Source organism: Anabrus simplex, chromosome 2, assembly GCF_040414725.1.
Source record: "Anabrus simplex isolate iqAnaSimp1 chromosome 2, ASM4041472v1, whole genome shotgun sequence".
Taxonomy (NCBI): Eukaryota; Metazoa; Arthropoda; class Insecta; order Orthoptera; family Tettigoniidae; genus Anabrus; species Anabrus simplex.
In genome coordinates, this window is record NC_090266.1 from 592,550,054 (window position 1) to 592,564,264 (window position 14,211).

Genomic DNA, 14,211 nt, shown 5'->3' on the forward strand with positions numbered 1-14,211 from the left:
TTTGAGGATTGCCTGTCCTAAAGGTGTTATATCCACTTTAAAAAAATAGTATTTCGTTCACTTGCATTGTAGTAGTTGAATACTATCGAATGTCATGTGCACTGCAGACCAAAAAGGTATAATTTCTTGAGGAGAAACACCCCTCACAACATGATCCAGATAAAAGTGTCCTATATGTATTGTGAACATTGGTGTGGGTTCGGAATCATCGAATGAATGTCGGGAACAAACGAGACTATTTCCTTTGCATTATGCTTGGTAGGAAAGGTATTCCCATTCAAAAGGAGGTTTTCATTGTCGTGTAATATGAAAGCTATACCGGATATCTGTCAGCAGACAGGTGTACCCTCGGCCGTAAAGGCACGTTATGACACAATGCACTGGTAGTTTTTCATTTTTTTTTTGGCTAGGGGCTTTACGTCGCACCGACACAGATAGGTCTTATGGCGACGATGGGATAGGAAAGGCCTAGGAGTTGGAATGAAACGGCCGTGGCCTTAATTAAGGTACAGCCCCAGCATTTGCCTAGTGTGAAAATGGGAAACCACGGAAAACCATCTTCAGGGCTGCCGATAGTGGGATTCGAACCTACTATCTCCCGGATGCAAGCTCACACCTGCGCGCCTCTACGCACACGGCCAACTCGCCCGGTACTGGTAGTTTGGATGCGCCTTTCTGTGATAACTACACGTTCGTATTTGTGTGGTGGTAACGTAATATCTATGTGTATAAACGATCAGAGAGACGTCTCCGTTGATATTTTGTGGTATGCTAATAATTAATTTAATGGCGTATGGCCTCTGGAGAGGCCTGGTGCAGGTCTTTTTCTAGTAGACGGCCTATTAAAGTAAGCTAATTTAATGCGTTAGTGGACCGTATGTAACAAGCAATATGCAATGATCATACGCAGACATTGTGTAGATACTGGTCGTGATTGATTACAGTAAGCTGTGGGTGATATTGTGGAGGAACGGATTGTGATCACTTTGACTAAGATGTTTGTGACGGTTGAGTGTCATGTTCTCTTGTTAATTAGTGTAAAACTTATCCCAAATTGTTATAAAAGTAGGTAACACTATGATGTATTTTTTGCTGTTTTGTTGTGTGCTATTTCCTCATTCCCATTCAAAAGGGGTTATTTTCGATGTGACTAAACAAAAAGGGCTATTTGAGTGGTACCCGATAAACAGTAACTATTACCAATTTGTTTATATTTTATTTACGTTAATATTAACGATAGAATACCCATTATGTACATTTGGGATCACAGCATATTTCTAAATAGTTATACCACTCTCGTTCACGTGTACGTCCATTTGCCTTTTATTAAACGTTTCTTGAGTTTTCCCACAACTGTGATATGGTGGAAATAATTTTTGAATAGACACTCATCATTTATTACAACATGGTTAAGCGGTGATCGTCCGTTTATTATCCAGAAGGACACGTGCGTCCTCATTACGCATGGGTAACCGTCGGACAAACAACCATGGCGCTGATGTCCGTGTATATGGCACACACCAGGTGCTTGTAAACAAGAAGTTAACCTGTGTATGTGCTTGCTGTGATTCATTTCACTACTCTGATTTTTTTCTCATTTGCTTTACGTCGCAACGACACAGATAGGTCTTATGGCGACGGTACTCTGACCTTCATCCATGGGTGTTGTATCCTTCACAACCAGTCACTTGCTCTTACGATTGAAGTGACGCACAGAATACAGTGGGCAACTGTGTATGCGCGTGATCTTACCTATTTTAATACCTAGAATGAGTTTCTCTCACCGGTTGGCAAGCAGGCCTCTCGTTAACTCATCGCTTTCCATTGCACAGTGCAGCTACAGTATGAGAACGCCCGCACTTCGCAGTTTATGTCCGTGCCTAGAACGTGTATGAAGTGTTGATCTGTCGCTCCAACTGTTCTCGAGTTGTGAATTGTTACTTCGAGGTATAATTCTCATAATGCCTCCACATGTGTACACGGTAGAGGAAAGGGTATTTACGTACGATAATTATGTGAAAACAGAGTCTTGCAGGGAAGTCGTTAGGCGATTTGTAACACAATTTCTAGGTGAACGCCCTCCACACAAAAAGACCGTGCGGGAACTCGTAAACAGATTGAGAGGGACTGGTTCTTTACTCGATAAGAAGCTAAGTGTTAAAATAGTGTAATTAACGAGGAAAAAGTAAATGAAATCGCAGAAACATTAAAATATACGCCTTCAATATCCTTAATACTAGTTGGAAAAGAAGCCGAGGTTTCGAAGAGCTCAGCATGGTAGGCTACGAGAATGTTAAAATTGAAACTATACAAGAACATATGCGGAGAGAAATCGACTCAAGTACGAAAGACGAACTTATGCGTATGAATCGGAGTTTCCTATAACGATGCCAGAAATGTTTGCATGCAGGGAAAACATTTTCAGCATCTCCTGTCGTAACGTACGAGCTCATTTTCTTAATTCTTAATTACTAATTTTCTTAATTCTTATTTTCTTAATTTTAATTGTTATCTCACGTCATGAGAGGATAAAATAAGCGAAGTGCAGTCCTTGCTGCTATGCTACGGAGCGGGGAGTGATGCGTCAAGGGAGGCAGATAAGCTGGGTTTACCTGCCGGCCAACCGATGAGTGAAATTCACTGTATATAGAAGTATAGCGTATGTTCTACAACGTATCATCAGCGTACTTACATTATGTCCAAAAATGAATAGAGATTTACATGTGTGCATTGTAAATATCATTTTCTGCTAACCCGTATGATCGCGGTACAATATTCCCTTTCATCCTGTATTTGGAAAATCTTCAGTACTTAGGGCTATCAAGTCACAATGCGACACATTTACAAGTTGGACCAGGTGAATTGTTACGGAAAAGAAGAAGAAGAAGAGGAAGAAGAAGAAGAAGAAGAAGAAGAAGAAGAAGACGAAGAAGAAGAAGAAGAACGGCAAACCATATTCAAGACAAACTACTGTTCTATCGGAAATTTCTTGTATCATCTTTCGTTATTTGATCCACAAAAGATTTTCTATCTCTCTATGAAAATATTCAGGCCATTTTAATTTACTTAATGCATTCCTGAATTCACTGCATTTTGTAAACATTTTCAAGCAAAGATTATCCTCGGGGCACATTAGTTAAGTTCATCCAATAAAGAGTGTAATTCTCATTATTGTTATTGAGTGTAGATTGAATATCACCGTTATGTTTATTTAATAAGTAACCAGTTTAACCCCATCCACAAATGAGAATTTTATAGAGTCGGTGACAATAAGTCCACGAACGATGTTGAATTCCGGAATCATAAAACACCAAAAAAAGGTAGTTAACTTTACTTGCAAAATTTAATTCCATTTCTGAATTTACATTTAATTGGTTGTGTGCCTTTTTTGTGATCGATGTTTATTTTATGTTCTTGTACGGTAATAACAAGGACCGCCGGGCGAGTTGGTCGTGCGGTTAGGGGTGCGCAGCTGTGTGTTTGCGTACGGGAGATAGTGGGTTCGATCTCCACTGTCAGCAGCCCTGAAGATGGTTTTCCGTGGTTTCCCACATTCACACCAGGTAAATGCTGTACCTTAGTGAAGGCCACGGCCGCTTCTTTCCTATTCCTAGGCCTTCCCTATCCCACCGTCGTCATAAGACCTATCTGTGTCGGTGCGACGTAAAGCAAATAGCAAAAAATGAAAATAAATAACAAGGGCCATCGAACTTTGAAGAAGGTTGTTTGTGAATATCGTCAGACATCGAGAGAAATGACCGCCAATGAGTTACATGGTCATATTGCGAGTACAAGTTAAAAATAAGTTTTCCTAACGTTTTTCAGGTGATCAGCTAAAGGCAGATCAGGATAAAGAAAACTGTTTTACCTACATCACTCCTTTATTTATCTACATAATAACCAAATTTATTGAAGCATTTGTCATGGCATAATGTGAGTGTCTCCTTTCTTTGGCGATAGGAACTGGCGGTTGTTCAGTATTGCACGTCTGATCACCTACTCTGTTTTATCAATGTTACTAACGAAAGCGTCTGATTTTGATTACATGACCACTCTACTCTTTCACATACGTTCCACCATCTGAAAATTAATGCCAATACTTCTGCACTGTTCGAACAGATACCATTTTACCTCTGTATAGAGACTCCGTCCTTCCGTGAATGTCGATAGGTTCCATGCTTTTGTCCGCAGAAAACAGATCACAATATAGATCTCCCCCGTTACCACTTATTCCGACACTTTGCAACTGTCCTTGAGTTAAGATTTTGGTTTGTCAACTCATTCATAACGTGCAATCCATGTGACTACAAAGAGTCGAATACATAAGTTGGAATGAGTTCGGTTGCTTGGATTCTGAGGAATAAAAGCCACCAGATAATGCAAAATTTAAAATGTGTTACGTAGAGCGATGAACCAGGATGGACTACAAGACAGTCTGATGTGAGAGCTTGAGTATGACGAATATATGGAGAAAGATACATATCAGCGTAGGTATTTCCGTGCGGAGCAACTGAGGAGTATTTTCATGAAATAGTCTTGGTTCTTTCGTTGAAAATACACCAACATCTCAATGTAAATATATAAAATGTCATTGTTCTGTCAAGGGTAGTGGACCAGTTTGTTAGTGACTGTTGCCTGTACCAGCATGAAAATTCCCCCCCTCTCCCGCTCATAAAATGCAACGTCTGTGCAGGAAAGGTTTATGGGGAGAGAAGTTCGGAAAATTGACTGTCTAGCCCACAGCCTTGACGCAAATCCCACGGAATGTCTTTTGGATGTAATAGAATGGCAACATCCCACCAAAACCCAATCACCGGGCGAGTTGGCCGTGCGCGTAGAGGCGCGCGGATGTGAGCTTGCATCCGGGAGATAGTAGGTTCGAATCCCACTATCGGCAGCCCTGAAGATGGTTTTCCGTGGTTTCCCATTTTCACACCAGGCAAATGCTGGGGCTGTACCTTAATTAAGGCCACGGCCGCTTCCTTCCAACTCCTAGGCCTTTCCTATCCCATCGTCGCCATAAGACCTATCTGTGTCGGTGCGACGTAAAGCCCCTAGCAAAAAAAAAAAAAAAAAAAAAAAAAAAAAACCAATCACCTATATCACGACATCCGTTGTCTATTGTTCATAAGGAAGAAAGGACTATCCCTTCAAAGATGTTAAGGCACTTAGTAGAATATCTCTCCGTCAGAGATTGAGTCGCCATGAAGGAAAGGGATAGATATATCCCACGCATCCACTTACATTATCAGTCCGTCTGTTCGTCATCTAAGTCCAGCTGTTATTCATCCTGACTTAGAAAGGATCTCAAATTGAGCCCGCCGAGTGAGTGGCTGCCCGGTTTATGTCACATAGGTGTCAGATTGCTTTCTGAAGGTAGTGGGTTCGAATCCCAATGTCTGCAGCCCTGAAGTTGGTTTTCCGTGGTTTCCCATTTTCACACAAGGCAAATGTCGGGGGCTGTACCTTAATTAAGATCATAGTCGCTTCCTTCCCACTCCTAGCCCTTTCTTATCCCGTCGTCGCCTTAAGTCCTACGTGTGCCGGGCTGAGTGGCTCAGTAGGTTGTGGCGCTGGCTTTCTGACCCCATCTTGGCAGGTTCGATCCTGGCTCAGTCCGGTGATATTTCAAGGTGCTCAAATACGTCATTCTCGTGTCAGTAGATTTACTGGCACGTAATAGAACTCCTGCGGGGCTAAATTTCGGCACATCGGCGTCTCCGAAAACCGTAAAAGTAGTTATTATTATTATTATTATTAAAGCGTCTTTATTGTGGCGAAGTTAGGGCTCCCGGCCCTTTCTTACACTTAACCACTTCATGTATATACAATGTATATTTTACATAAAATTTAAACATATGAAATCTTTACAACCTAAAGTATAACTAAAGCAACTTAAGTATCACTAACTAAACTAAGGTGAGTAAAGTATAACTAAATTATATACAGGAACACATTGCAATAAACAACCATATTCACTCTCATTCATGCATCCCATTCACACTCAAGAAAGACTGGAAGTGCTTAAAAGATGACGCTGGCAAAGGATTTTAAATTTTGTCTTAGATTTAGCTTCCCTGATGTCATTGGGGAGTTCATTCCACCAGCTCGTGGCGGTGATAGTGAACGATCTATTGTAGGTTGCGGTTCGATGCACAGGAATTTCTAGCGTACAGCCTGACCGGGTATTGAACAGGTGCAGGGAACTAAGGTAGCGAAATCTGGTGGATAGGTAAGGAGGAGTGTTTTCAGAAAGCACTTGATACACCAAAGTAGTTGCGTGGAGTCTACGTCTGTCATTCAGTCGTAACCAAGATAATTGTGTATAGAATGGGGATACATGGGCGTATGGTTGTATGTCGAATGCATACCTGATGCATGCATTTTGGGCACGTTGCAGTCTCATGCTTTGCTCGTTATTGATATCAATAAAAACTGTATCACAGTATTCGAGAATTGGAAACAAGAGTGATTGAATGAGCTTTATTTTCAAGGACCGAGGAAATATATTTTTAAACCGCTTCAAAGGATGCAGGCTTTGATATACCTTTTGGCACACTTTCATCACATGTTGCGACCAGTTCAATGTTTCGCTTATAGCCACACCAAGATTCATAACTGTTTCACAAAATGGAATAATGGTATTGTTTAGTGCTACAGGAGGAATTTCGTATTGTTTTAAGACGTGTAAGTTTTTTGAAGTACCAATGATTATTGCTTGCGTTTTAAGAGGATTAATTTTGAGATTGTTACTCAATGCAAAATTACTTATGAGACTTAAATCAGCATTAACTTTTTCTACAGCACTCTGAATTTTATCAGTTCTTGAGTGGTAGTAGATCTGCAGATCATCAGCATAAAGATGATACTTGCAATGTGTAATCGATTTGGCAACATCGTGTAAGTAAATTGCAAACAGCAATGGTCCAAGTACAGACCCTTGGGGGACACCGAGGGGTTTGTTAAGCCACTCAGATCTGCTATTATTTACTTTGACACACTGACGGCGATTTTTGAGGTACGAACTGAAAAAGTTTATTGCCGTCTTGCTGAAATTTAATGAATCCAATTTTGAAAGTAGCAGTTGAGGAACAACAGTATCAAAAGCACTAGAAAAATCAAGTAGAACCAGTACAGTCACTTGTCGAGTGTCCATTGCCTGTCGGATATCATCAGTTACTTTCAGTAGGGCAGTCGTTGTGCTGTGTCCTTTCTTGAAACCAGATTGGTAAGGGTCAAGCAGTGAGAAGTTAGTCAAGTAAGTGAGGACTTGTTCGTGTACCAAGCGTTCTAGTACTTTGGAAAGGGGTGGGAGAATGGATATAGGGCGATAATCTGATGGTAAACTAGGAGAATTCTTCTTAGGAATAGGAATGACGATAACGTGCTTCCACACAGTTGGGAATACTCCCTGTACAAGGCAATGATTAAATATATGCGTCAGAATAGGTAATATGGCACCAATAATATTTTTATGAAAGATAATGGTATGTCGTCATTACCGGGAGCATCAGACTTGAGGGAGTAAATTACACGCTTCACATCGTTCGCCCCAACTTTTTTGAAAGTGAATTTTACTTGATTTACTCGGGAATGAGCATTTATGGCGTTAATATCATCATTAGTTAGGTCATCAACTGGTTGATGATTATTATTATTATTATTATCATTATTAGGATAGTTAGCATCATAGTCATTATTGTCAGTAATATCATTATTAGTGTATGCTGCTTTCGTAAAATGAGAATTTAGATCATCAAGTGGTATACTGGGTGTCTGCATGGTCAGGCTGCGACCTATACCCATCTGATGCAAATGTTTCCATATTAGTGCTGAATTTCGTCTGTTTGTTATCTCTTGAATATATTTATACTTGCTGTTACGAATTAATTTCTTAACTTGATTTCGGAGAATACGGTAATTTTCGAAATCACTAGTGCTTTCAGTTCGCCTAAATCGCCTATACCAAGCATCACGATTTGCCATGACCGACTTAATTTCATTTGTTAGCCAAGGAGACGAAGGGTGAGAGACTCGAATTTGCTTCTTCGGAGCGTGTTTGTCATACAGTCCTAATATTAAAGAGTTCAGTCTGTCAACCTTATCATCAATGTCATTAGTCAGTAGATACTGGGACGTAAAGCAAATAACATTATGATTATTAAGTCCTACGTGCGGTATTCGCTATGGTCTCGTGTGATGTGGTTTTCTGGTCAGGTGTGTAGGCACGGCGCGGCGTGCTGCTAATAGGATACATAACCTGCCTGAGGCTTTCTACGAGTGTAAACAGTCAGACAGTGGAATAGGATTACATGAAAATCCACAGCTTGTTTCCAGTCATTTGACCGGAATGCCCTATCTAGCGGCAAGGATAGTTAATGAGCCGGCTGCCGAAGCCTGTCGCACTCCTCTGGGGCAATGATAAATGACTGACAGATGAAATGTTACTGCAGAGTGTTGTTGGAATGGAAGATGAAAGACAAAACCGGAGTACCTGGAGAAAAACCTGTCCTGCCTCCGCTTTGTCCAGCACAATTCTCACATGGAATGACCGGGATTTAAGGCACGGTATGGAATAGGATTACATAATTTTGTTTATTATTTCAAACAGTACTCCGTTTACTTTATCAGTTCCATTCTGTTTGTTGATAAGCCAAGTGAAGTAATACAATTCAGGCCTGGGATCTTGCTCCATTTAACTTGATCCCCGGCGGTGGCCATAGTGATCCCCTCGCTGAGTACGGGTTAATTAACACGGAAATCTATAGGCCTACAGTTCTGTTATCTAGAAGACAGTGAAATGTTAAACGATAGTGTAACTCCGTTACACCCTAAACTTTTACGTAAGCGGGATTTACCTGATGTGTCAGATTATCACGGGAATGAAGGTGTCAGTGCAAAGAAACCTCCATTCCAATTAAGTAGCCTCGCTATGTACAGTACATCTCGTACTACTACCTCCGGTCTGACCGTGATTCAACACATTGAGGCTGTCCAGCAAGCTCTGCTTCCAACAGCGGTAGTAAATGTACAACAGTTACAACAGACAAATGAAAACAGATCTTCCTAATACAAACCGCACCATTCGGTTATTTCTCTATTCTTCTAGAACAGCACGTTTGATTCAGGTGCGGTACCACAAAATCTTAGTAGATTGCGCCCTATGGCTGTGGGAAGGATTATTCGTTCATTAATACCTGACCTTCGAACTGACGACACATTGGTACATCTCATCACTGACATTCAATTACTTCCAACGAACAACGACTATATCACCGTGTTATACACAGATGTTACTGCAGCGTAGGATAATGTTCTGCTATCAGTCTTAGCATCAAAATTACGCACTTTTGGAGTACCAGAAGATATCGTAGGGAATATTCTTCCTCTGCTCAACGACTGGCAAGTTATTATGACTCATAAAGATATAACCATCGGCCCACGAACTACTTTTACTCCCTTGCCACAAGGTTCCATTTTGGAACACCTTCTATTTAACGTGTATACTACTGATATTTCTCACACATTTCAACATAATATGCGCATTATTCAATATGCAGATGATTTATGATTATATGCGGCAGCCAGATCTATCGAACGATGCCAAGAAGAACTGACGGAAGCAATTCATACACTTCAGTCATGGCTCTTTAAACATGAACTTACTATTTCCCCGGACAAGTAAACAGTATTATCCATCTATTTACCGCTTGCCTTCAGTCTTCCAGGGATTCAAACCGGATGATTACAACTTATCTTACAAAAAATAAAGAACTGAAATATTTAGGACCTTGGATTGCCAATAAATTGACTTGGTCTGCTCACATAATGCATGTCATGAAGAAAAGTGAATCTACTCTCAACTCACTGCGTACTATCATTGGTTCATCTTGGTGTTTTGATACCAGGAGAACACTTCTATTCCACAGAGCCTTGATACGCCCTCATCTCTATTATGAAAGTGTTTGTTTTGGCTCGGCTTCTGCTACAGTACTAGATAAACTAGACAATGGCAATATCGAACTCTTCGAACGTATATTGGAGTGATGAACTCCATCCCGACCAACGAACTACAGGTGGAACTTTGGAACTGCCACTGCTCCTACGTAGGCATTACCTGTCGTAAAAATATGTGCTTAAACTACATCAAGTTAGTAATGAAGCCCTAGTAATGAAAATTGTGCAGTTTACCAACGCTCTACAGACGTCAAGATGCTGTCAGAGGAAGCTTCCTCCAATCCTTGTCCAAGAATTCCTGACGACTTCGGAAAAGTCATATCTACAGCATTAACCCATCCAATGTTTAATACAATGTATGAAAACACTGTGAAGCAACTTGATGTTCGACTGGATATACTATTTCAATCGGACACTCCTGCAAATGCTAGCGTATTACAACAGTACCTGTCACAGAAGAATGACATTTGCCAAATATATACTGATGGTTCAAAATCTTCGAACAGTGTTGGAAGTGCATTCATAAGACTTAAAAAATATTAAAGTGCAAAGTTTATCCTTCCCGATATGGCTTCTATATATATATATAACGCTGAACTAACCGCAATTGTAGCAGTATTGCGTTATGCAATGACAGTGCTGTTGGATAAAATCACATATTGGGTCTTCTTGGAAATGAGTGGGCTGATAGGCTAGCCAAGTCTGCTTCCAACAATGGAAGACAGGATTATACCACCGTCCCACCATCTGATTACGTACCTCTTCTGAAGAAAAGGTTGCTGACCTGATGGAATGAAGAATGGGAGGTTACATCACAAATGCGAGGACGGCATTACTTCCTAGTGCACCACAAAGTTCCCTCTGAGCACTGTTACCAGAAGCATCCGTGTTCAAGAAAGTTTATTACAACAATTGCACGGCTTAAATTTAATTATGAACGATTCCCACAGCATTTGCTCCGAATACGGGTTGTTCAATCACCCACTTACTCCTACTGCAACACGCTGAAAGGGATATGAACCATATTATCTTCAACTGTAGTCACTGTATTATACGGCTCTGTTGCGGAAAGGTGTATTACTGGATCATGTGTTGCCGACTGCTCTACCTATTCTGCTAAATGGACTTAGCTATGCTACTTACAACCCCTTGTATACATTTTGATTAGTGCACACATTACAGTTTGAGGGATCTATATCAGCGCACAATAAGCGACAGTGACAGTGTGAGTGGACTATTACGATGTGCTTTTTTATTGATGCTGTAGTTCACTTGTTGTTGCGGTTCGTTTGAGGTAATGACATAAACAAATGAACGAGTTCATTCTAGCATTCGAAGTATTCTCCCCAGTTTGCCTTATGAATTTTCAAGTGATAGATAGGAAAGATCGTCATTGGAGGCGAATTATGTTGAAAGGTTAGCAACAGGGGAGTGCGTGTGATTAATTAGGTCATGTTACGTAAGTAAAACAAAGTACAACAGTGTTCGCTGCTGAATGTCCAAAACCTCGGCAGTCCTAATGAAAATAACAAAAAGAACCCTCCTATTTTTGTCTGTGCGACGTAAAGAAAATTGTAAAAAAGAAGTCCCAAGGAACCACAAATGAATTAGTGCACAGAGTGGTATTACAGTATGTGGTGATATTGACAGCAATGAAGTATATTGTGATTTATTTGTCCATTTTCCAGATAAATCACAATAGAATACACTGCTGTCGATATCACCACATAACACCATACTATCCACTAACTCAATTGTGGTTTCTTGGACTCAACTGTGGAATGTCATTCCTAACTCGATCAGGGGAGCTTCGAATACTAGTTCTAGGCATACAATTTATCACGGTAGTTCTAGTGCACCTTATATATTTAAATGTAGTTATAAGGAGATTTCATATAAAGTATTTAAATATTTATATTATTATACGACCAACTCAGACAGGTTTTCGGTAACAGGAAATACACTTAGTCCCGGCATCTGACTTGTGTGCGAACGGGGAACCATGGAAACCATCACCAGGTCTGAGTGGCTTATGTGGTAGCGTGCTGTCCTTCTGAACCAAAGTTGGTGGGTTCAATCCCGGCTTAGCTGGAGGTGCTCAAATACGCCAGTCTCGCTTTGGCACATTTGCTTGCATAGAAAAGAACTCTTGAAGATCAATATTCTGCCACCCCGGCATTTCCGAAAGCCGTAGATGTAGTTAGAGGGACATAAAACCAATAACATTACCGCCTTCACGACTGTCGAGTTTGAACATATTATCTCCCGAATGCAAGCTTAAAACTAAACTACCCGAAGCATGTAGCCAACTCACCTAGGGTATTATTATTTTTATTAATATTATTATTAATAATACTATTAATATTATTATTAATACTACTACTGTTGTTCGAACCGCACTGGCGGCAGCTCTGTAGATGGTTTTCCATTGTTTCCCATTTTCTCACCAGGTAAATGCCAAGGTCGCTTCATTCACGCTCCTAGCTCTTTCCTATCCCATCGTCACTATAAGATTTATCTGTGTCGGTGCGACGTAAAACTAAACAAAATTGCTATTTGTACTGCATCAGCTGGGAAGCAGACCCGGTCAACAGCTGGAAACTGCAGATGATGATGATTAGCCTACATCAGTCGGGCTGAGTGGCTCAGTTGTTGAGGCGCTGGCCTTCTGGCTTCAACTTGGCATGTTCGAACCTGCCTCAGTCCGGTGGTATTTGAAGGTGTTCAAATACGTCAGGCTCGTGTCGGTAGATATACTGGCACGTAAAAGAACCCCTGGAGGACAAAATTAAGGCACTTCGGCGTCTCCAAAGACCATAAAAGTAGTTTATTGGACGTAAATCCAATAACATTGTTGTTGTATTGCATCAGTATTTACAAGGTGTTTGGATGGAGCGATATTGATTTGAAAATGTGATTAGGTCGAAGAAAGGGCTTATTTGTACCCATCTTGTAAATAAAAATAAATTTAATCTAAATCTAATGATATACAGTTACATTTTGTCATAGCACGAAAATATACCGATATTTACCTGTGGAGAGATCCTTCGCTAATAAAATATACAATTATCTCTTTGTTCATTTATTTTACACTTGCTTCCTTCAGATGTTAATTTTACTTACCAACACAGACAGCGTTCCATTCATCCAAGAGGAAAGGGTTTACGAGTCGGAGGTTCCTCCGTAAGATGGATATTATGGAGATAAGCTGATTTGGTAGTCCAATCAAATTGAGGTTAATCTTCAGTCTTCTTGTCGATACCCCGTCGACAAAGATGATAGATAAGTGGGACGCTGTTCACTTCATTTAGTTTCCACAAGCGTTTAATCTCTATTATTACGATCTGGTTTCTACAGTCCTCTTCTTGTTCTGCTTCTTATAAATTGTGGGCAAGAAGTAATACGTAGATAAATTCATCAGCGTTTCGATGCTCGATTATAGTTTACATTATCTTATAGGGATTAACATTTACAGATCGACTGCAATTGTGGATCAATCTGTGTGCACACTCGATTCAATTTGTTCTATTATGTTGATTTAAATACTAATATAATCTGTGAACGCAACGACAAGGAGGGCATTTATGTCGGAACTTTTCTGAAAAAGGGACGTTTTTCCTACGACCTACGACCCGTTAATGTGGTTTGAGATGGAAATGCCTGGCCAAGGAATGCTACCAAGTGCAACAACAAGAACATTATGCAAAAGTTTGTTGTTTGTAAGACAGATGCATGTTCCAAATTCGTTTACTCTCCCAAATGTTTACGTAACAAGAAAATGTATGATTTTTTTCTTGTCATTCCTGACGGTTGAGTCTTTCGAGTTTCGCGCTGTGGTTGAGCTGTCTACCTTGCTTCGTACTTTCCTTTTTTTTTTGCTAGGGGCTTTACGTCGCGCCGACACAGATAGGTCTTATGGCGACGATGGGATAGGAAAGGCCTGGGAGTTGGAAGGAAGCGGCCGTGGCCTTAATTAAGGTACAGCCCCAGCATTTGCCTGGTGTGAAAATGGGAAACCACGGAAAACCCTCTTCAGGGCTGCCGATAGTGGGAAAACCATTTTTAGGGCTGCCGATAGTGGGATTCGAACCTACTATCTCCCGGATACAAGCTCACAGCCGCGCGCCTCTACGCGCACGGCCAACTCGCCCGGTCGTACTTTCCTGTGCCTCCTGGTCAACTTATACAGAAATAAACGTGAGCACTACGGGGATTCCCTGTGGACTAAAGACAAGTTGACTGGCGATGCTCACC